This window comes from Aquarana catesbeiana, linkage group LG01, assembly GCF_042186555.1.
Source record: "Aquarana catesbeiana isolate 2022-GZ linkage group LG01, ASM4218655v1, whole genome shotgun sequence".
Lineage (NCBI taxonomy): Eukaryota > Metazoa > Chordata > Amphibia > Anura > Ranidae > Aquarana > Aquarana catesbeiana.
The window spans coordinates 666,335,335-666,361,135 of NC_133324.1; the positions used below are offsets into that span (position 1 = coordinate 666,335,335).

At 42.6% G+C, this 25,801-nt stretch overlaps 1 long non-coding RNA gene across 1 annotated transcript in view; it reads left to right on the plus strand.

Moving 5' to 3' along the window:
• LOC141110617 (uncharacterized) overlaps positions 1-18,886 on the plus strand; it is a 60,100-nt gene extending 41,214 nt beyond the window's left edge. Inside the window, exons 2-3 of the long non-coding RNA XR_012236308.1 lie at positions 16,814-17,023; positions 18,231-18,886. This is a non-coding gene — a long non-coding RNA (uncharacterized lncRNA). The remainder of the gene's footprint in view (positions 1-16,813; positions 17,024-18,230) is intronic.
• The last annotated feature ends 6,915 nt before the right edge of the window (positions 18,887-25,801 follow it).

Genomic DNA, 25,801 nt, shown 5'->3' on the forward strand with positions numbered 1-25,801 from the left:
TTTGAGAAAAAGAGTAAAAAAGTTTTTATTTATACAAAATTTTAAAATGGATGCATAAATAACAAAAAGCGTCTGACTATTATGTAATACAACATCTCACAATTAATGTATAGATGGGAATGCAATATGCAAAGAAAGATGAGGATGACGTCTGACACATCTCAAGGTTTTTTTTTTTTAATTTCTTCTTCAGAAGTACAAATGACCTATATTGCAAATATATCAAGTATACAGACGCATGTTACAAAACAAACATACATGAGTGTCTCATTCTAAAGCCCCATACACACTATTAGATTTTCTGCAGATTTTTGTCGTCAGATTTACCAAAACCATGTAGTGCAAGGGCCTGCCTGATGGCATACAAATTGAAACTCTCAAGGTTTGACCTCATATTATATGGTATTGGTAAATCTGAAGACAAAAGTCTGCAGAAAATCTAATAGTGTGTATGGGGCCTAAGGGTTCCAATACTGACACATCTATGTGGGATATGTAGGAGAAAGAAGCCACAAATTAAAAATTGATCTAATAAGTGGACTTTTTTGGCCTCACATTTTTTAACCCTAAGGGGATGACATACAGTAGATTTTGCTAAAGCACTTTAAATTTTACAGCCATACACGTATCCATAAATGTATGTTTTTACGTGAATATTCAAAGCCAGCAGGAAAACATATATAATGAATGATTAATAATTAAAAAATGAATCATATTCGGAGCACTTTGTGGTTTAGTTTATGTTAATTCTGTTTAAAATTAAATTTTTACTGATGAAAGCTCAGTGAGTGCTGGGTCAGAGTCACTAAAGAGTAAGTGCTATTTCATATTCAAGTTGAGCCCTCTAGTGGTAGCACTCACAAATTTTACTGTTATGCTCCTTGCAATGAAACCTTTACTGATAAATATGGGTCTACTTCTATTGACCTCTCTCTGAAAATACTAGTTGTCTTGCTCTCTCTGGCTTCCTGCCTGGTGTGCTGCCTGGATAACTGTATGAACATCTGATGGGCTCTCACTAAGATAATGTGCCACTTTTTAAATAAGTACATGACTGATGTAATTTAGTTGTATCTCTGGCCATGTTACTGGCATTGTCACTGCAGGACTGATTGCATCTTTGTGGATGTGTTTCTGGTGGTGTCACCATTCAGCCATGGCTGAGGCTGGAGGAGGTACTTCTCTTTTGGAAGTGCTATGCCAGCAGATCACAACTCTAATTTAAGTAATGACTGGACTTAAAGTGATTGTAAAGTCCTTTTTTTTTAGTTAAACATAACAAACATGTTATACTTAACTGCTCTGTGTAGTGGATTTGCACAGAGCAGCCTGGATCCTCCTTTTCTCGGGTCCCTCTTTGGCTCCCCTGGTCCTTCCCTCCTAAAGAGCGCCCCCACAGCAAGCAGCTTGCTATGGGGGCACCCGAGCCGAGTGGCAGCTCCGTGTGTCCATTGAGACATGGAGCTGCGGCCTGGCCCCACCCCTCTTCTCTCCTCATTAACTTTGATTGACAGCAGCTGGAGCCAATGGCACAGCGCTGCTGTCTCAGACAATGAGGAGGGGAGTCACGGGCAGCCGAGACAATCCTACAACATCGCTGGATCTAGATGGGGCTCAGGTAGGTATTTGGAGGCTGAGGGGGTCTGCTGCACACAGAAGGCTTTTTATGTTAATGCATAGAATGCAATAACATAAAAACCTTCTGCCTTTACAATCACTTTAACCACTTAAGGACCGCCTCACGCCGATGTACGTCGGCAAGGCGGCACGGGCAGGCAAAATCACGTACATATACGTGATTTGCCTCCCGCGGGTGGGGGGTCCGATCGGACCCCCCCCCGGTGCCCGAGGCGGTCCTGTTATGTCCCCTGGCGATCGGAGGTGAGGGAGAGGCCATCCGTTCGTGGCCCCCCCCTCGCGATCGCCGCCGGCCAATCAGATCACTTCCTTTGCTGCTGTATGCTAAACAGCAGCAAAGGAAATGATGTCATCTCTCCTCGGCTCGGTATTTTCCGTTGCAGCGCCAAGGAGAGAAGACATCACTGTGAGTGCACAACACTACACACACAGTAGAACATGCCAGGCACACAAAACACCACGATCCCCCCCCGATCGCCCCTGACCCCCCCCCCCCAATCACCCCCCCCCCCTGTCAAAAACTGACACCAGCAGTTTTTTTTTTTTTCTGATTACAGCATTGGTGTCAGTTTGTGACAGTTACAGTGTTGGGACAGTTAGGGTTAGCCCCCTTTAGGTCTAGGATACCCCCCTAACCCCCCCTAATAAAGTTTTAACCCCTTGATCACCCCCTGTCACCAGTGTCACTAAGCGATCATTTTTCTGATCGCTGTATTAGTGTCGCTGGTGACGCTAGTTAGTGAGGTAAATATTTAGGTACGCCGTCAGCGTTTTATAGCGACAGGGACCCCCATATACTACATAATAAATGTTTTAACCCCTTGATTGCCCCCTAGTTAACCCTTTCACCACTGATCACCGTATAACCGTTACGGGTGATGCTGGTTAGTTCGTTTATTTTTTATAGTGTCAGGGAACCCGCCGTTTATTACCGAATAAAGGTTTAGCCCCCCGATCGCCCGGCGGTGATATGCGTCACCCCAGGCAGCGTCAGATTAGCGCCAGTACCCCTAACACCCACGCACGCGGCATACGCCTCCCTTAGTGGTATAGTATCTGTACGGATCAATATCTGATCCGATCAGATCTATACTAGCGTCCCCAGCAGTTTAGGGTTCCCAAAAACGCAGTGTTAGCGGGATCAGCCCAGATACCTGCTAGCACCTGCGTTTTGTCCCTCCGCCCGGCCCAGCCCAAGTGCAGTATCGATCGATCACTGTCACTTACAAGGCACTAAACGCATAACTGCAGCGTTCGCAGAGTCAGGCCTGATCCCTGCGATCGCTAACAGTTTTTTTGATAGCATTTTGGTGAACTAGCAAGCACCAGCCCCAGGCAGCGTCAGGTTAGCGCCAGTACCGCTAACACCCACGCACGTACCGTACACCTCCCTTAGTGGTATAGTATCTGACGGATCAATATCTGGTCAGATCGGATCTATACTAGCGTCCCCAGCAGTTTAGGGTTCCCAAAAACGCAGTGTTAGCGGGATCAGCCCAGATACCTGCTAGCACCTGCGTTTTGCCCCTCCGCCCGGCCCAGCCCAGCCCACCCAAGTGCAGTATCGATCGATCACTGTCACTTACAAGGCACTAAACGCATAACTGCAGCGTTCGCAGAGTCAGGCCTGATCCCTGCGATCGCTAACAGTTTTTTTGGTAGCATTTTGGTGAACTAGCAAGCACCAGCCCCAGGCAGCGTCAGGTTAGCGCCAGTACGGCTAAAACCCACACACGCGCCGTACACCTCCCTTAGTGGTATAGTATCTGAATGGATCAATATCTGATCCGATCAGATCTATACTAGCGTCCCCAGCAGTTTAGGGTTCCCAAAAACGCAGTGTTAGCAGGATCAGCCCAGATACCTGCTAGCACCTGCGTTTTGCCCCTCCGCCCGGCCCAGCCCAGCCCAGCCCACCCAAGTGCAGTATAGATCGATCACTGTCACTTACAAAACACTAAACACATAACTGCAGCGTTCGCAGAGTCAGGCCTGATCCCTGCGATCGCTAACAGTTTTTTTGGAAGCTTTTTATTGAACTGGCAAGCACCAGCGGCCTAGTACACCCCGGTCGTAGTCAAACCAGCACTGCAGTAACACTTGGTGACGTGGCGAGTCCCATAAGTGCAGTTCAAGCTGGTGAGGTGGCAAGCACAAGTAGTGTCCCGCTGCCACCAAGAAGACAAACACAGGCCCATCGTGCCCATAGTGCCCTTCCTGCTGCATTCGCCAATCCTAATTGGGAACCCACCGCTTCTGCAGCGCCCGTACTTCCCCCATTCACATCCCCAACCAAATGCAGTCGGCTGCATGAGAGGCATTTTTATGTCCTCCCGAGTACCCCTACCCAACGAACCCCCCCAAAAAAGATGTCGTGTCTGCAGCAAGCGCGGATATAGGCGTGACACCCTCTATTATTGTCCCTCCTGTCCTGACAATCCTGGTCTTTGCATTGGTGAATGTTTTGAATGCTACCATTCACTAGTTGAGTATTAGTGTAGGGTACAGCATTGCACAGACTAGGCACACTTTCACAGGGTCTCCCAAGATGCCATCGCATTTTGAGAGACCCGAACCTGGAACCGTTTACAGTTATTGTTCTCTCTCTCTCTATTCTCTCTCTATTGTTCTGCTCTTTTTTACTGTATTCTATTCTGCAATGTTTTATTGTTATTATGTTTTATCATGTTTGTTTTTCAGGTCTGCAATTTTTTATACTTTACCGTTTACTGTGCTTTATTGTTAACCATTTTTTTGTCTTCAGGTACGCCATTCACGACTTTGAGTGGTTATACCAGAATGATGCCTGCAGGTTTAGGTATCATCTTGGTATCATTCTTTTCAGCCAGCGGTCGGCTTTCATGTAAAAGCAATCCTAGCGGCTAATTAGCCTCTAGACTGCCTTTACAAGCCGTGGGAGGGAATGCCCCCCCCCCACCGTCTTCCGTGTTTTTCTCTGGATCTCCTGTCTCAACAGGGAACCTGAGAATGCAGCCGGTGATTCAGCCAGGTGACCATAGAGCTGATCAGAGACCAGAGTGGCTCCAAACATCTCTATGGCCTAAGAAACCGGAAGCTTTGAGCATTTTATGACTTAGATTTCGCCGGATGTAAATAGCGCCATTGGGAAATTGGGGAAGCATTTTATCACACCGATCTTGGTGTGGTCAGATGCTTTGAGGGCAGAGGAGAGATCTAGGGTCTAATAGACCCCAATTTTTTCAAAAAAGAGTACCTGTCACTACCTATTGCTATTATAGGGGATATTTACATTCCCCGAGATAACAATAAAAATGATTAAAAAAAAAAAAAAATGAAAGGAACAGTTAAAAATAAGATAAAAAAGCAAAAAAATAATAAAGAAAAAAAAAAAAAAAAAAAAAAAGCACCCCTGTCGCCCCCTGCTCTTGCGCTAAGGCGAACACAGGCGGCAGTCTGTCGTCAAACGTAAACAGCAATTGCACCATGCATGTGAGGTATCACCGCGAAGGTCAGATCGAGGGCAGTAATTTTAGCAGTAGACCTCCTCTGTAAATCTAAAGTGGTAACCTGTAAAGGCTTTTAAAGGCTTTTAAAAATGTATTTATTTTGTTGCCACTGCACGTTTGTGCGCAATTGTAAAGCATGTCATGTTTGGTATCCATGTACTCGGCCTAAGATCATCTTTTTTATTTCATCAAACATTTGGGCAATATAGTGTGTTTTAGTGCATTCAAATTTAAAAAAGTGTGTTTTTTCCCGTTTGAAAAATCGCTGCGCAAATACTGTGTGAAAAAAAAAATGAAACACCCACCATTTTAATCTGTAGGGCATTTGCTTTAAAAAAATATATAATGTTTGGGGGTTCAAAGTAATTTTCTTGCAAAAAAAAATAACTTTTTCATGTAATCAAAAAGTGTCAGAAAGGGCTTTGTCTTCAAGTGGTTAGAAGAGTGGGTGATGTGTGACATAAGCTTCTAAATGTTGTGCATAAAATGCCAGGACAGTTCAAAACCCCCCCAAATGCCCCCATTTTGGAAAGTAGACACCCCAAGCTATTTGCTGCGAGGCATGTCGAGTCCATGGAATATTTTATATTGCGACACAAGTTGCGGGAAAAAGACACATTTTTTTTTTGCACACTAAATGATATATTGCTCAAACATGCCATGGGAATATGTGAAATTACACCCCAAAATACATTCTGCTGCTTCTCCTGAGTACGGGGATACCACATGTGTGAGACTTTTTGGGAGCCTAGCCACGCACGGGACCCCGAAAACCAAGCACCGCCTTCAGGCTTTCTAAGGGCGTGAATTTTTGATTTCACTCTTCACTGCCTATCACAGTTTCGGAGGCCATGGAATGCCCAGGTGGCACAAACCCCCCCCCAAATGACCCCATTTTGGAAAGTAGACACCCCAAGCTATTTGCTAAGAGGTATAGTGAGTATTTTGCAGACCTCCCTTTTTGTCACAAAGTTTTGAAAATTGAAAAAAGAAAAAAAAAAATGTTTTTTCTTGTCTTTCTACATTTTCAAAAACAAATGAGAGCTGCAAAATACTCACCATGCCTCTCAGCAAATAGCTTGGGGTGTCTACTTTCCAAAATGGGGTCATTTGGGGGGGGTTTGTGCCACCTGGGCATTCCATGGCCTCCGAAACGATGATAGGCAGTGAAGAGTAAAATCAAAAATTCACGCCCTTAAAAACGCTGAAGGCGGTGATTGGTTTTCGGGGCCCCGTACGCGGCTAGGCTCCCAAAAAGTCCCACACATGTGGTATCACCATACTCAGGAGAAGCAGCTAAATGTATTTTGGGGTGCAATTCCACATATGCCCATGGCCTGTGTGAGCAATATATCATTTAGTGACAACTTTGTGCAAAAAAAAAAAAAAAAAGTGTCACTTTCCCGCAACTTGTGTCAAAATATAAAATATTCCATGGACTCAATATGCCTCTCAGCAAATAGCTTGGGGTGTCTACTTTCCAAAATGGGGTCATTTGGGGGGGGTTTGTGCCACCTGGGCATTCCATGGCCTCCGAAACTGTGATAGGCAGTGAAGAGTGAAATCAAAAATTTACACCCTTAGAAATCCTGAAGGCGGTGATTGGTTTTCGGGGTCCCGCACGCGGCTAGGCTCCCAAAAAGTCCCACACATGTGGTATCCCCGTACTCAGGAGAAGCAGCTGAATGTATTTTGGGGTGCAATTTCACATAGGCCCATGGCCTGTGTGAGCAATATATCATTTAGTGACAACTTTTTGTAAATTTTTTTTTTTTTTTTTTGTCATTATTCAATCACTTGGGACAAAAAAAATAAATATTCAATGGGTTCAACATGCCTCTCAGCAATTTCCTTGGGGTGTCTACTTTCCAAAATGGGGTCATTTGGGGGGGTTTTGTACTGCCCTGCCATTTTAGCACCTCAAGAAATGACATAGGCAGTCATAAACTAAAAGCTGTGTAAATTCCAGAAAATGTACCCTAGTTTGTAGACGCTATAACTTTTGCGCAAACCAATAAATATACGCTTATTGACTTTTTTTTTACCAAAGACATGTGGCCGAATACATTTTGGCCTAAATGTATGACTAAAATTGAGTTTATTGGATTTTTTTTATAACAAAAAGTAGAAAATATCATTTTTTTTCAAAATTTTCGGTCTTTTTCCGTTTATAGCGCAAAAAATAAAAACCGCAGAGGTGATCAAATACCATCAAAAGAAAGCTCTATTTGTGGGTACAGCATTGCATGACCGCGCAATTAGCAGTTAAAGCGATGCAGTGCCAAATTGGAAAAAGACCTCTGGTCCTTAGGCAGCATAATGGTCCGGGGCTCAAGTGGTTAAGGGGTATATCTCCAGCTTAACGCTTGGTACACACTATCAGTTTTTTTTTTTCATTCAACCCAGCGGAATGAATGAAAAAAACTGAGGAGCTCGGGAGGAGCTATCCGATGTTAATAAATTGATCTTACTCTGAGCTATTGCATTCTGACAGGGGGACTGACCCATAACACATTGGTCAGCGCTCGCAGCCATTGCCTGAAAACGCTGATTGGATGCCGATCGGCAGATGTTTTTTTGGCATGCTTCTTTGACAGAAGCTGGACGTTCTTGATTCTCAGATGACCACATTAAATTTTGGCATTCCATAAAGCATGGCAGCTCTATTTTATGTTACAACTGTAAACTTTCTCTGCTGAATCCAGCAAGGTGGGCTTCATTATTTCCTTGCTGCTGGAGGAACCATAGCCTTGGGCTCATCGTCTCTTCGAGCAGATTAGTCCTGTCCTAAAGTCAGTTTGCTTCTTCTTCAAGGCTATGGCCCAGATCTATGATGACTTCCAACAATCCTCCACAGGGGACCCTCCAACAAGGATGTCAGCTTTTGTGGTCAAATTCTGCAAATGGAGTTCCTGACACAGCATGGAAGGACAGCTTTGTGGTGCTAGTTCCGCCTGGCACTTTCAAAGACTCTTATGGCGAGCTTGCCAGATTATATCCACAGATCTCACTCTCAGATCTAATCCAGCTCACTATGCAACTTAATCACAGGATCCAAAAGAGGTGAGCGGAAAGATCCAGCAATTCGCAACCCACCCAGACGTTGCCACAAGTACCAGCTGCTCCTTTGCCACCAGCTCCAGCTCCAAGGCTGCCTTCCTCTACAGTGGAACCCATGCAATTGAGACTAATCTGCTTACCTCTTCCTCCTAAAGAAAATTGTTGTTGCCGGCAGAACAACCTATGCTTTTACTGTGGTTCCCTGCCCTGCAAGACCTCGTAGGTCTGCTGGCACTTCAAGCAACCTTGTAAAAAGTAACTCAACTCATCTCATATTACCTCTTTCTCTACAGCTGCCTGGAAGGTGTATTCAAACTCAGGCAATTATCGATTCCAGGGCATGTAGCTGTTTTACGGACTGTACCTTTGCCAAGCAACATCAAATCCCATTACAAACCAAGGCACAACATCTGAAAATCCATCTGGCCAACGGTTCAAACCCTAGGTCAGGCCCAATCACTCACAAAACCTTCCCATTGTTAGCTGTAACTTCTATTGGCTATGTTGAGTACCTGAACGTGGACAATATTTCATCACCTTTATTTCCTGACATTCTGGTTATTCCATGGTTACAGGCACATAATCCTCAAATAATATCTTTAGTGACTTTCTTGATCTTTTTATGATTATCTACCTTGATGAGATCTTCAATTTGTTTCTCCATCCCTGGAAGAACACCGAGTACAGGTTAAAAAGGTCAACCGTCTATGGGAACACCAGTTGTATGCTAAAGCTGAGAAATGCAAGTTTGGGAAAGATACAATCCACTTCTTGGGACTGCTTATCTCAACCTCAGGCATCTCAATGAACCCACAGAAAGTTTGTGCCATTCTTGACTGGCCTACTCCAGCAGATCGCAAGGGGGTCCAGAGATTCATTGGTTTTGCCAATTTTTACTGTATATTTATCAGGAACTTTTCAGCCATTATCAGCACATTACCCATCTCAAACAAAACACTCAGTTTCAGCGGACACCAGCAGCACAACCAGCGACACGTGCAATTTGTTTCAGACCGATTGTAAATTTGGACAAATTTTTGGTTATCCGGAAATTTGGATGTATCTGGATGAAGTAGTTGTGAATGGAGCAAAAGAGGACTCTGGGTAAAGTAACTATGGAGGAGGTAATTCTGGATGAAGCAAAAGAGGATTCCGGATGAAGTAAATCTGGATGGAGCAAAGAGGATTCTGGATGATGTAACTCTGGATGGAGCAAAGTGGACTCTGTATCAAGAAACTCTGAATGGAATAAAGAGAACTCTGGATGAAGTAACTCTGGCTGACGCAAAGAGGAATGCAGTAATTGGGTGAAGCAAGTAGGATTCAGAAATAACATGCAAGGGTGCAGACTCTAGTGACTAATGCCGCGTACACACGGTCGGACTTTTCGTCTACAAAAGTCCGACAGCCTGTCCGACAGACTTCCGGCGGACTTTCGGCGGACTTGCAGCAGACTTTCTAACGAACGGACTTGCCTACACACGACCACACAAAAGTCCGACGGATTCCTACGTGATGACGTACACCGGACTAAAATAAGGAAGTTCATAGCCAGTAGCCAATAGCTGCCCTAGCATGGGTTTTTGTCCGTCGGACTAGCACACAGACGAGCGGATTTCGGGGTCCGTCGTAGTTACGACGTAAAGATTTGAAGCATGTTTCAAATCTAAAGTCCGTCGGATTTGAGGCTGAAAAAGTCTGCTGAAAGTCCGGAGAAGCCCACACACGATCGGATTACCAGCCAGCTTTAGTCCGTCGGCGTCCGTTGGACTTTTGTAGACGAAAAGTCCGACCGTGTGTACGCGGCATAAGAGTACTTTAGCAGCCTCTGTAAAACAGTGGAGATGACTGCAGGAGGAATAATTGTAACGCCGACAACCAGCTTTGCAGGAGTGGTTCAGCAAAGCTGATAGGGGGAGAAGGATGCTGTGTGTGTATCAGACCGTGAAAAAAAAGTAGAATTCCAGCTAAAGCCCAACTAGTCTTAAAAGTGCTCCCTCCCCCCTCCGAACACCTATACTAACTAACTTGTGTAAAAAAAGACGTACCTAAATACTTACCTATATTCAGCCTGCTCTGGTCACATGATCCAACTCTCCTGTGCGTCCGTAAAGGAGAAAGGGGACCGCCGACAATGGTTGGGAGCCTATGGGTGATCGCTCAGCTCTCGGTCCTCAGCCTGCAGAGAACTGGGTACTGTCAGTCACCGGTTCTCTGCTCTGCCCTTCTCATGCCCACTGGAGCACTGGGCTGGACCAACCTCATCTGCATATATCGCCCAAACCATCCTCTCTGCTCCTCCCAAGATTATTTTCCACCTTAAATACTGCAATTCCCTCCTCACTGGCCTACCATTACATGGGCCATCCACCATTCAGTCTTATGAATGCTGCTGCTAAACTAATACAACTTAACAACAGATCCGTGACTGATGCCCCTTTCTGCCAATCTCTTCACTGGCTTCCCCTTCCCATCATACAAAATTCAAAATACTAACTACAACATACAAGGCCATACACAACATCGTCCCCGCTACATCACCAACCTCATCTGCAGATATCGCCCCAAACTGTCCTCTCCGCTCTTTCCAAGACCTTCTGTTCTCTAGCTCCCTTGTTACCTCCTCCCAAGCTCGCCTCCAGGACTTCTCCAGAGCCTTTTCCATCCTCTGGAACTCCCTGCCCCAGTATGTCTGGTTAGCTCCTACCCTGCTTACTTCTTTGATGCACTGCCAGGTTGGTTCCTCCTCTAGGTGGCACTCACTGCGCTGCTCTCTATGGTCCTCTCCTATCCCGCCTACCGGCCAGCCTCTTAGTGACGTCATGCCTCGCGGGGACTTGGAAGCGTCAATCGGGCGGAGATTACTCTGCGGCTCCACCTGACAGGGAAGTGAAGGCCAGTGTTGTACCAAAACAGGTTTCCCCCAGAAAACCGGGGGGCATGCACAGGGGTGGATGAGGAGTGAATAGCATTCTGAGGGAGACAGGGAGGAGCTGGAGTGCAGAGGGCTGGAGGGGCAGAGACCGGGAGGAGCTGGAATGCAGAGGAATGGAGGGGCAGCGACTGGGAGGAGCTGGAGTGAAAAAGGCTGAGTTCAGATCTCAGCCGACACCGGGTCCTATGCTTGTGTCGGGTGTAGGAGCTCACTCGGTACATCGTTGCAGGCAGCTCTGCATTCCAGCAGAAAGATTTTATCAGCACACTGCCGGCACTTCACATGTGCCCTCCTTCCTACAGTGAATAGGGCATCTGTCCCTTAAGCCCCCCCCACCGATCCTTGAAATTTCACTTATTCAAGGAAGCCTACCACACCTTCACCTAAAAACTGTACTTGAGTCACCTCCATCAGATCATCCCCGCAGCTATTACCTTTTGTATTACCTCCCCCTTCCTTTAGATTGTAAACTCCATGAGCAAGGCCCTCCTATTCATTCTGTATTGGACTGTATTGTAATAAATCCTGTACCTATAATAATAATATTAATATTTAAGCCAAAAATTTTTTATTTTTTTCATTTTGGATAGAGTAGGGGAGAGTTAAAACCACTATTTTGCCATCTGTGTCTCAATTTCCTTTCACTTACTGTCCTGTAGACTCAACAGGAAGTAAGAGAATAAAAGTGGGGGGGGGGGCAAGAATTGTCCCCGCCCACAACATATGGGATTCTGGTAGACAATTAAATTACTATTTAAACCAGTTTTTGGCAGTTTTCATTACTTACCTTTGATTGGCTTATGAGGTCTGCAAAGGTCCTGGCATGAGTAGGGATCTATAAAAGAAAGAAAAATGCGTCATTAGCAGCACAGTCAGCGGGATCAGAAGAAGGAAACACATCTGCGGCTATACCATGGAATCGTTGCTGCACCAGATGATGGAGCGGGCCGGATCCGATGACGGAGAACGGTGGCTTCGGTTGTGTCTCTCTTTACCTCCCCCTTCATCTACAACATTCATGGCTTCCCATCAGGCTACTCAAGTGTCTCCACATCCTTCGTTCATCCATGGCCCTCCTATGGATGTCCTTCCACCTATGCCTCCGGATCTTCCTTCTGCTGTGACGGCCTCTTCCTCCCATTTGGAACCGCCCATTGACCCTGTAACACATTATGCTTGGTTCGGAGCTCTCAGTGATGATCTCGGCTATTCTCCGGTCTCCAAAGATGGCGCATGCAGGGTACGGCCTGCGGCTTTGATGAAGAGGATCTGCAAGAGGCCATGCAGGTTTGAGTCCCCATCGGTACCTCAGGATGCTAGAGGGGAAAAGAAGAAAAAATGTGTGAAGAAATGCAGTAAAAAACAAGCTTTACATACTAGCGTATATGATGACATTGCTCAATGCTCAGCTGAAGATGTATTGGCAGTTAACCCTTCGGTTTCCAGAGAGCTGTTAGTGGAGGTGCCTAATGTTGATGTGATTGCTGTAGCAACCAGCAATGCACAAAGTAATGTATCTGCTAATTCCATGGTTAGAGATCAAGTTCCACAAGGCCTTGTTAATGCTACGCAGTCTAATTTGCAAGTGTCTAGAGGTGAGTCTTTTGATCAGTTGTGGCTGGTGAAGTTTTAGGATGGGGGGGCAGACCCCGCCCTTCCTTTTTGACCCCTCCTACTTCACATAAGCCCCACCCCTTATAGAAGCAACCCACTCCGTCCCCTGTATTGCACTTGCTTCCACCCATAGTACAGCCCCAGAATCACAGGAAAGAGTATACAGCTCAGCCTCACAGATAGGGTATATAGCTCAGCCTTACAGATATGGTATATAGGTCAGCATCACACATAGTATATAGATCAGCGCCACAGATAGTATTTGGATCAGCACCACAGACAGTATATAGATCAGCACCACAGATAGTATACAGAATACAGATCAGCACCACAGATAGTATATAGATCAGCACCACAGATAGTATACAGATCAGCACCACAGATAGTATATAGAAAAGCACCACAGATAGTATACAGATCAGCACCACAAGTGCCCCGTGGGTGGCTTGCGGCATTCTTACAGCACCCCCCCCTCGCGGGTGTCTTCTCACGGTATTTTCACAGCACCCCTCTCCCCCTGCGGGTGGCTCCTCGGGGCATTTTCAAAACAACACCCCCCCCATGCGGGTGGCAACAAGAGGAATCTCAACCCTCTCTCTATATCTGTCATATTCATGCATATCTGACAGGCAGTGTATGATTTCCTAATAATGGCAATGGCAGGTGGATCTGGGAATTTAAAAGCCAGGTCTTTCCCATCACAGTCTCCATGAAGCTGAGGGTGATTCCTCCAAAGACATCTAAAAAAACCTGAAAGTTTTGTGTGAACTGACTAGAGAGATGCTTGGATCACTAAATATAAATATCATTATAGGCAAATCTTGACTTTCTATAAAAAATAAACAAGCTTGGTCCTGCCCTCCAGCACTCAATAATGGTCATTGAAGCTGCCTATCACACCATAGGACAAATAAAGAGGCTGGGGAGATGGGAAGTTGTGAAAACAAACTCAATTTATACAGGAAGAGTTAAGATTTGCATTGACTTAAGCTGCCTATATCTCTGAATCTGCTAATCAGTCTGCCGAAGGTAACCTCTGTTTACAAAGTTGTTATCACATGTTCAGTTTAAATTACTTACGCTCATGACAAATTTACTTTTGCAAAGCTATTTTCTAAACTTTGAAAGAACCCTGGCAAAAAAAAAAAATTTGAACTTGCACACACACACCCTCCTCCCCCCCCCCCCCCTCGGGCTCACAGCTGCTGGCACTTGCACACCTCCCTTCGGGGCTCGCAGCTGGCACTTGCACCCCCCCCCCACGCAGGGCTTGCAGCTCTAGACCCCCCCCACCCTCACGGGAGGTCCGGCACTTACCTGAAGAGCATCCTTTGTGTCTCCACTCTCCTCCTCTCCTCCACACTCGGGCAGCAGCAGCAGCGGAGGTGTCTGCTCCTCTCATGCTTCCTCCGCTTGCCAAAGCGCCACTAGGCATCCAATAGGTTTGCCTGGCGCTTTGGCCAATCGGGAAACCTGCCTCCTGATTGGAGGGGAGGCACTGTAGTATGAAGATAGCGAAAATTCATTCGCTATGGTCACACAATTGGGTGGGATCAGGGCGCACTCTCTGTGCCCCAAGCCCACCCTTTTTTTAAGCCGTTTAGAGCCTCTGGCTTTAATCACGTGCTTAAAAAAAAAACCCCTCCCACCCCCGCCATAGGAATCCATGTGTCCGGCATCCTGAAAGGGGCCGGGCGCATGGATAGGGAGGCGGCGGCAAGGAAGGGGGGGGCGGCACCTGTGTGCCCTCAATGCACGGGCTGCCACTGCTTTTGATGCCTCGATTTTACAAGAATTTGCCTTGTCTATGTCAAATTTATTATCTAAATTATTGCCTGCTTCCTCTGTTTTGCCTCAACCACCTAATCAGGCTGGACTAGCCTCTGTATGGAGAGATAATTTACATAATGCTGTTGATTCTCTTGTAATACAAAATATTGCTTTGTCTGCCCCTGCTATGTTTGTGGGGCGTTCTCATATAGCTGCATCTCTAATACCTGAATCGTGTATGAAAGAAGTTCTTTCTTGCGAATTTTCACCTTTAGGTTTCCATTTAAATGTTGCGATTAAAGAGAAGATATGGAAAGGAGATTATGTTGAATTGCTTTTGTTATTGCCTTCTATTAAAGACAATAGGCTTGAAAAAAAGAATGGAGAAAAATTTGAGGATGAAAGGCACAGGTCAATTCCTCGTAATTTCAACAATTGGTTACAAGCCTTTTGCATATATGCAAGTATTATGGGTGAAAGGCGCCCAGAGTTATGCAGTGGTCTATTCCAACATGTAGAAATCATTTTAGAGGCGTATAAGAATTTTCCAGGTCTTTCCTGGTTCTTCTACGATTAATCTTTTCTGCAAAAGCTTTCTGTACATAAGTCTCTAAAATGGGATATGAAGGATGTTGGCCTGTGGCTAAATCTATTGTTGCCACAGAAACAATCTATTAAGCCAATTACGCTAAATGCTGGACCTTTTTGTAAAGGTTTATGTTTTCATTTTAACAAAGGTCAGTGTAAATGGCTAAACAATTGTAGATACAAGCACGAATGTGCTCATTGTACAGGGCCGCACCCAGCTGTTCGTTGTTTTAAGAAACTGATTCAACATACACCATCTACTTTGAGAGATAATTTTCTTAAAAGCGGTAACTCTGATGATATTGGTAAACATGTTATCATGGCTTCTTCTGTACCCAGATTGCAAGAAAGTGGACATGCTAATTAATGGTTTCCGTTATGGTTTTATTTTGCCTTCTTTTTCCGGTATTGGTTGCGTTGTTTTTAAGAATTTGGCTTCAGTTGATTTACATTGCAATGTTGTTCGGGTTAAAATTTATAAGGAGCTTGAAGAAGGGAAAATTGCCGGCCCCTTTGATCGTCCTCCGTTTTCTAATTTTAGGGTCTTTCCTTTAGGGGTTATTCCTAAAAAAGAACCTGGCTCTCTCTGTGTCTTATTCCTCCTTTGAGGATGCTTTGATAAAAATCCAAGCTGTTGGTACTTCTGCTCTGTTGGCAAAAGCTGACATAAAATCTGTATTCTGTATTTTGCCGATATGTTCGTCTGCATTCAATTCTTTGGGTTTTGTTTTTGATAACAAATACTTCTTTGATAAATGTTTACCTATGGGTTGTTCAATATCCTGTCATTATTTTGAGCTTTTTTCTACTTTTCTAGAATGGATAGTTATCGTTTGGGTTCTTCTAATTGTATACATTATTTGGTTGATTTTTTTATAGGTAGGGCTGATACTTTGGGTTGTTTATATATTTTCACTGAATTTAAGATGATTTGTCATTTATTCGGGGGTTCCTCTAGCTCCTGAGAAGTCTGTTTCCCCGACCACGTGTTTGGAATTTCTTGGTATACAAATTGACACTGTGGCCATGGTATTTCGTCTCCCTATAGAAAAAGTTTTAAAGACCAAGTTGACGTTAGATTTTATTTTATCTAAACAGAAGGTTCAATTAAAGACGATTCAGTCATTATAAGGTTTGTTGGCATTTTCTGCTAGAGTGATACCTATGGGAAGAATTTTCTCAAAATGCCTTTATAGAGCTATTTCAGGTGTTAAATCTCCTAGACATTTTATTAGGATCACTGCCGACATTCGTGCTGATTTGTTGGTTTGGCACAAGTTTTTATATTCTTTTAATGGATGCTCTTTGTGGCAAGTCCCTTTTTGTGTCGCATCTGCTCTTAATCTTTAACAGATGCTTCTGGAGCTTGCGGATATGGGACCTTTTTGGCAGGGTCACTGGTCAGCTAATAGATGGCATTCTTCTTGGATTGATAAGGGTTTTAATAATAATATTGTACTTTATGAGTTGTTTCCTGTTATCGTAGCTCTATGGAACTATGGGATAGAATTATGGGATGAACAGTTTAAAAATAAGAGAATGCATTCGGATAATAAAGGGGTTGTTTTTGCAATTAACTGTTAACTGGTTTCCAAATCGCTTCCGGTTATTTCTATTCTTCATTATTTAGTGTTTCAGTTTAGAATTGAATATTTGGTTGAAGACTAAATATGTTCGGGGCATTAATAATCTCATTGCTGACTCATTGTCTCTTCAACAGATGAGCAGATTTCAGGAATTGGTTCCGGATGCAGACGAGATCGGGCAGTCGTGTCCTCCACATTTATGGAAACTGATCTGATTTCTGTGAAGATTGCTATTCGAAAAATTCTTTGGCTCCATCCACGTGGGCATGTTATGAAGCCGCGTGGAATATGTGGTGTTCTTTTCAGCAATGTCGCAATGTGCCTAATGACTGCTTTACGGAAGAGTTAGTATTGTCTTTTTTAATTTTCTTGATGGCTAAAGGAAACTCTTATGCCCCGTACACACGATGGGACATTGATCGGACATTCCGACAACAAAATCCATGGATTTTTTCCGACGGTTGTGGGCTCAAACTTGTCTTGCATACACATGGTCACACAAAGTTGTCGGAAAATCCCATCATTCTGAACGCGGTGACGTAAAACACATACGTCGGGACTATAAAGGGGGCAGTAGCCAATAGCTTTCGTCTCTTAATTTATTCTGAGCATGCGTGGCACTTTGTGTGTCGGATTTGTGTACACACAATCGGAATTTCCGATAATGGATTTTGTTGTCGGAAAATTTTATAGCAAGCTCTCAAACTTTGCGTGTCAGAAATTCCAATGGAAAATGTGTGATGGAGCCTACACACAGTCGGAATTTCCGACAACAAGGTCCTATCACACATTTTCCGTCGGAAAATCCAATCGTGTGTACAGGGCATTATTCTCATATTGTGAAGACATTGGCAGGAGTGTCTTTTTCTAGGAATATACAAGGTTGTTCTTCCTGCTCTAGTTTTTTTTCAGTAAAACAAGCCTTGAAGGGCTATCTCAAAAAAACACAGCTTACCAGTTCGGAGATTACCTATTACTAGTGATCTATTGGGTATGACATGCTCTGCTACTGAAGTAGTGTGTTTTTTGCAATTTGAAGCATTATTTTTTAAACTGTCTTTTTGCTTATGTTTCTATGGCGCTTACAGGATCTCTGAACTGCTTCCTCCTAATCAAACAGCTGGTTTGGGTCATCTGCTTTCTTCTGTTGTTCTCCATTCCGGGGTTCTTCGTATGTTGTTACGCAAGAGTAAAAATGATCGATTTGGTTGAGGAAGTTGGATTACTGTCCACAAACACATGGATATGTCTATATGTGCAGTGTCTCTGACTCAGAATTACTTAGCGTTACGACCACCTCTTGATAAACAATTCCTTATTCATGCGAATGGTGATCCTTTGACGATTTATAAATTTATGGCTGTTTTGAAAAGATGTATACATAATTTAAAGCTTGACCATCTTCCAATTTCCTCACACTTTTCCATATTGGCACTGCAACTACTGTTGCGAATTTAGGTTTTTCAGAATCTGTTATTAAAAAATATTGGCAGGTGGAAACCAAATGCTATAGTTCTTATGTTCGTCCTAATGTTTTTATTTGAATTTCAGATTCTCCATTTTTTATTTGGATCGTCGGACATTCTTACTTACACTGGGCTTATAGAAGAGCTGAACTTCGTTGTTATGGTAGTAATCTAGAGCTACCTACATCTCGCTTTACCTTATATTGGTACGGGCTTAAAATGGACTGAATTGCGTAAAGTGTTATCTTTATTGTATTTAAAATGGCCTGTTCCTGATGTTATCTTCCATTTGGCGGGAAATGACTTTGTTCTCCGCAAGACTTTAGACATAATCTCCTGTGTTAAATCTGATTTGTTGTGCATTCATAATGTACTTCTCTGAAGTAGGTGAAGTACTACTTCACTTATAGTCTTCACTGAGATTATTCCTCGTTTGAGTTGGCTTTCCCCCGAATGGAAGCATTTTGACAAAATCCGTAAGAATGTTAATAGAGCTGTGGCTAAGTTTATGCCTGTTTTAAATGGAATATCTTACAGACATGTGGATTTGGAGAGTGGTATTCTGGGTTTTTACCATCCTGACGAAATCCACTTGTCTGATATTGCACTGGACATCCTGAATATGAATTTACAGTCTTGTGTGGAATTGGCTGCGCTATTCAATAAAAAGCAGCCAGCAGAGTTTGTTGATCACCAAACATAAAGTCCAAAAAAGAGTCTATAAGAGCAGCGCTAAAATAGATGATCTTAAGATAGTGAGTCCGAGGTAAAGGGAGGAATGTTCCAGTCACCGGTAGAAGTGCATGGATGTGGAAGCACACAACACCACGTGGTAAAGTATTCTGCTTACCAGAAAGCAAAAGAAACTAGGCGTGTAATTTAATCCACGGCTCATCCAGCATGTCGGCCTCCACAATACACCCTCAAGGATTGGAACAGCAATATCCAGATAACATTCACAACCGATATAACTTCTCCAGGGATTCACATCAATAATACAGGCTCTCAGCAAACCGATCAGCCATGCTCAATGAAAGAAACATAAGCGACCAATAGTGAAGCCTCTGCTCTTCAACAAAGCCATGACATTCTGTTGGACAGACAAGCATCTATCGGTTGTGAATGTTATCTGGATATTGCTGTTCCAATCCTTGAGGGTGTATTGTGGAGGCCGACATGCTGGATGAGCCGTGGATAAAATTACACGCCTAGTTTTTTTTGCTTTCTGGTAAGCAGAATACTTTACCACGTGGTGTTGTGTGCTTCCACATCCATGCACTTCTACTGGTGACTGGAACATTCCTCCCTTTACCTCGGACTCTTCCTCTTAAGATCATCTATTTTAGCGCTGCTCTTATAGACTCTTTTTTGGAATTGGCCATGGGCCAGTTGGGGTGCCGTGCTTATTGTGAATAAGCTCGGCGTGTGGGACTTTATGTTATTGTTTTATTAGCTTGAGCTTTAATAGCTAAGCTAAAAAAAAGTGTTATTATTGTTTGTTGTTAATATATATATTATATATACCTATAATAAAAGGCCGCGGCCAGTTAAATCCACACATATATATGAGTCCAGTGTTATATATTTACATTTATATGTTAAAGTTTTTTTGAAAAGTTCTGCCTAGCACACCATAAAAGTGGGGGGAGGGGCCATAAATGTCCCCTCCCACCACATATGGGATGCTGGTAGACAATTAAATTACTGTTTAAACCAGTTTTTGGCAGTTTTTATTATTTACCTTTGAATGGCTTATGAGGTCTGCAACGGTCCTGGCACAAGTAGGGATCTATAAAAGAAAGAAAAATATGTCATTAGCAGCACAGTCAGCGGGATCAGAAGAAGGAAGCACATCCCGCCCTTCCTCCCATGTCGCGGCTCATATTATGAGGTTTTTGTCCTTTTCTTTGAAAAGGGACTTTATGTTATTGTTTTATTAGCTTGAGCTTTAATAACTAAGCTAAAAAATGTGTTGTTGTTGTTTGTATATTAATATCGGTATTTGATAATATACGGTTAGTATATATATTATATATACCTATAATAAAAGGCCGTGGCCAGTTAAATCCACATATAATTATATATATATATATATATATATATATATATATATATATATATATATATATATATATATATATATATATATATATATATATATATATATATATATATAATTATATATAAGTCCAGTGTTATATTTTTATATTTACAGTTGCAATAAAAAGTATGTGAACCGTTTTGGAATGATATGGATTTCTGCACAAATTGGTCATAAAATGTGATCTGATCTTCATCTAAGTCAAAACAATAGACAGTCACAGTCTGCTTAAACTAATAACACACAAGAATTAAATGTTACAATGTTTTTATTAAACACACCATGTAAACATTCACAGTGCAGGTGGAAAAAGTATGTGAACCTTTGAATTTAATAACTGGTTGAACCTCCTTTGACAGCAATAACTTCAACCAAACGTTTCCTGTAGTTGCAGATCAGACGTGCACAACAGTCAGGAATAATTCTTGACCATTCCTCTTTACAGAACTGTTTCAGTTCAGCAATATTCTTGGGATGTCTGGTGTGAATCGCTTTCTTGAGGTCATGCCACAGCATCTCAATCAGGTTGAGGTCAGGACTCTGACTGGGCCACTCCAGAAGGTGTATTTTCCTCTGTTTAAGCCATTCTGTTGTTGATTTACTTCTATGCTTTGGGTCGTTGTCCTGTTGCAACACCTATCTTCTGTTGAGCTTCAGCTGGTGGACAGATGGCCTTAAGTTCTCCTGCAAAATGTCTTGATAAACTTGGGAATTCATTTTTCCTTCGATGATAGCAATCCGTCCAGGCCCTGATGCAGCAAAGCAGCCCCAAACCATGATGCCCCCACCACCATACATTACAGTTGGGATGAGGTTTTGATGTTGGTGTGCTGTGCCCATTTTTCTCCACACATAGTGTTGTGTGTTTCTTCCAAACAACTCAACTTTGGTTTCATCTGTCCACAGAATATTTTGCCAGTACTGCTGTGGAACATCCAGGTGCTCTTGTGCAAACTGTAAACGTGCAGCAATGTTTTTTTTGGACAGCAGTGGCTTCCTCTGTGGTATCCTCCCATGAAATCCATTCTTGTTTAGTGTTTTACGAATCGTAGATTCGGGATGTTAGCATACGCCAGAGACATTTGTAAGTCTTTAGCTGACATTCTAGGATTCTTCTTCACCTTATTGAGCAGTCTGCGCTGTGCTCTTGCAATCATCTTTACAGGACGCACACTCCTCGGGAGAGTAGCAGCAGTGCTGAACTTTCTCCATTCATAGACAATTTGTCTTACCATGGACTGATGAACAGCAAGGCTTTTGGAGATACCTTTATAACCCTTTCCAGCTTTATGCGAGTCAACAATTCTTAATCGTAGGTCTTCTAAGAGCTCTTTTGTGCGAGGCATCATTCGCATCAGGCAATGCTTCTTTTGAAAAGCAAACCCAGAACTGGTGTGTGTTTTTTATAGGGCAGAGCAGCTGTAACCAACACCTCCAATCTCATCTCATTGATTGGACTCCAGTTGGCTGACACCTCACTCCAATTAGCTCTTGGAGATCTCATTAGTCAAGAAATATTGAAACAGGGAGCCTAGCGGAGCAGACATGCATTGTTAGAGCTCCACACCGCTGAGGAGAGAAGAGAAGGACAAAGCGGAGCCTGCAGGCTCAAAAGGTATCCATTTGAACCTTTTTGCCCCTGGGAACAAACTGTGAAAGTTTGGGCAGGAAATATGGTACTGGGAGGAAACTGTGGCAGAAATAAAAATCACCTCACAAAGAGCTCACAGGCACTCACTGCAGCTGAAGCAGCTCCAGTCACCTCACAAGATACAGCATCAGGGCGCTCTCACAGACAGAAAATGTCACAGCAAGACTCTCCATTTGAGTCAGATACAGAACAAATCCTCTCACAAACTTCTCCACAAACCTCCTCAGCATCCCCAGTAATATTATTACAATTTGAAAAGATGCTTCATAAGGCTTTAAAACAAACCTCAGACCAAATAACAAAAAGCCTAACCAAAGAAATAAGAGAGCTGGGAAACCGCACCGCAGCCCTAGAAATAAAAATGGATGAAATTGAAATTACAACCCAAGAAAATATAACAGAATTGGAACAATTAAAAAAAGAGAATTTAATACTTCAAACTAAGCTCGAAGATTACGAAAATAGAGCCAGACGTTCAAACTTGCGCATAAGGGGAATACCTGAAACTGTGACAGACCTGCAATCTACTATTACTGCTCTATTACAAGAACTAAAGCCAGATATCCCTATTGAACGTTTAGAACGGGGCAGAGTACACAGAGCCCTCACAGCCAAAAAGAAAGATGGACCCCCACGGGATATAATCACAAAATTTCATTATTACAGAACGAAAGAACAAATACTAATTGCTGCAAGAGAAAAAAAGGAACTTAATTTTCAAGGACACAATTATCAAATTTTTGCTGACCTATCCCAACTTACTATTACTAAAAGACGATCCATGAAACCCCAACTAATGGAACTGCAACGCCACAACATTATGTATCAATGGGGCATCCCCTTTTCAGTCAGATTTAACTACCAAGGTACAATTTACAGAAGCAGATCAGCAGATGAACTACAACAAACCCTTTTAAAATTAAATCTGACAGAACCCACAAGCAGCAACACTCCCACACTCAGAAGAATGACATCATCTTCACCTTCAGGCAGCACCCAGAAAATTTCAGAACAAAATGGGAATCATCATTCTCACAAAAGAGGCCGTTATGCCACATCATCCATGGACCAAGAAGATTCAATGGACTGACATCCTAATTCCTGATATCTCTTCATTTATTATACTAAGAGATGGTTCTCTATAAAAAAACCTGTATTTATAACTGAATGTAACTGCATTCTGATAGTCACACACTGTGTGGGATCATGTTACATTCCAGTTATATTTCTTATTACTTCTGATTCATATAGCCTTAGAATATATAAGTGAAATAAGGAAATTCTTGTTCAGTTATATATTATCAGGTAATAACAATAGATTTATTACTTTTTAGGACAAATATGTTCAATAATCCAGAAGTAATGGAAGCTTTTTCTTTCTTTTCTTAAAACAAATATATTATTACCTAACTAGTTCCTAGAATTATGTTTTTGTTTATTCTAATCTGAAGCAATACAACCTCAATTTTATGAGTTAACATATCTAAACAGTTGCATATGAATAAAATATGAAATTGTTTACTCTAAAAGGGTTAAAATCCCAAAATAATTCAAACTATCTTCATCAATACCAAAGTTATTAACAGTACCTTTCTAACTGAATTATTTAGCCTAGGGCAAGACTAACCATATACAACCACCCTGGAATAAATAATTTCAACAAAAACTATATTCTGCACTCCAATTAATGAAACATCATTTTGATGTCTTTTGACATAGCACTTCTCTCCTGTAAGCGGAAGATCCGTGTACCCCCATTAGCCCTCCTCATTCTCCCAACCATATTATGCGGGAGTGTGACGAAGGCACTTATTCCCCTGAGAGAGATATTTATTCTCTTTCACGGGTAAATTGTGATTACTTGCAAAAAATAATTTATACAATGTATCATTTAATCTCATATGTTTTTTGTTTACTCTTTACTCCAGAATTCACTGGTTTCTTTTCTATCTATTCATCTCTTCAGTCCACACAGGTTGATCTGCGCAGTCAGCTCTGCATAACAAAAAGTAAGTCAAAACTATTTGATCTATTGCCATGGCACCACTGAATATACTTTCCCTGAATGTTCAGGGAATAAATGTCCCTCAAAAAAGGACCAAAGCCTTCCGTACTTTCCATAACAAGAAGGCTCACATAGTATGCCTCCAAGAAACACACTTCACCAAAGATTCTACTCCAAAATATATTTCTCCTTATTATCAACAAATTTACACGGCTTCTGCCTGTACCAAGCAAAGGGGAACTCTAATTGCATTTCACCGATCCACACCATTCACCTTATCATCAGAAATTAAAGACCCAGAAGGTAGATACCTGATACTCATGGGTTATATAATGGATACAGCAATCACGGTGATTTCCTACTACGCTCCTAACAAACAACCTACACCATTCCTCTCACATATATTACAAGTGATTAATACACACAAAATAGGAACAGTGATAATGTGTGGGGATTCGAACCAGGTCCTCCTCCCATTTCTAGATAAATCACCTTTTACACCATCCAAAATAACCTCTAGATTACCTTTTTCTCAACTTCTTTCCAAATACAATCTGGTAGATTCGTGGAGAGAAAGTAACCCAATGCAAAAGAAATTCACTTATTTCTCGCACCCTCATCAAACCTTCACCAGAATAGATCATATTTTTCTAACAATAGGAATGATACCAGAAATTATTGCATCAGATATAATTCCGATTCCGTGGTCTGACCATAATGCAGTATACACTACTATAGCCTCAGCCATACCAAAAGCGCATGACCCAACGTGGTACTTACCGGACATAATGCTCAAACACCCACTACATCAGATGGCCATTGAACAAGCTTTAAAGGAATACATATCAATTAATAATACAACAGACATCTCCCCAATAACACTGTGGGAAGCTCATAAGCCTGTCTTGCGTGGTACAATACAAAGACAAATGGCACTATTTAAACGGGAACGCAAAAATCTAGCAAAAAAACTAGAACTTAATTTTAATGCAGCCTACATATCATTTCAAGATAATCCATCTCAGAGTACAAAATCTCATCTGGAAAAATCTAGATTGGAATACGATCTATTTCTCACTGAGTCAGTTGATAAATCCCTCAAACGCTCCAAACACAATTTCTACATGAATACAAACAAACCAGGTACATATTTGGCTCGGGCATTAAATTCAACTAACAAATCTTTCAAACCAATACGTTTGAAATTATCAAAAAATGTTTACACTTGTAATCCAGTTAAAATAGTCCATAAATTTCACTCACATCTCGCAACTTTATATAAGACAAACAATGAATTTAATCCTACAGAGGCTGAATCCTTCTTCTCAAAAATAACCTTACCTGAGTTATCTCAGAATCAAAAAAGCAGTTTGGATGAGCCTATAACTATAGATGAAGTTGCTAACGCCATAAAAGACCTAAAACTTAACAAAAGACCAGGCCCAGACGGCTACTCGGCTTTATGCCGCGTACACACGGTCGGACTTTTCGTCTACAAAAGTCCAACGGACGCCGACGGACTAAAGCTGGCTGGTAATCCGATCGTGTGTGGGCTTCTCCGGACTTTCAGCAGACTTTTTCAGCCTCAAATCCGACGGACTTTAGATTTGAAACATGCTTCAAATCTTTACGTCGTAACTACGACGGACCCCGAAATCCGCTCGTCTGTGTGCTAGTCCGACGGACAAAAACCCATGCTAGGGCAGCTATTGGCTACTGGCTATGAACTTCCTTATTTTAGTCCGGTGTACGTCATCACGTACGAATCCGTCGGACTTTTGTGTGGTCGTGTGTAGGCAAGTCCGTTCGTTAGAAAGTCTGCTGCAAGTCCGCCGAAAGTCCGCAGGAAGTCTGTCGGACAGGCTGTCGGACTTTTGTAGACGAAAAGTCCGACCGTGT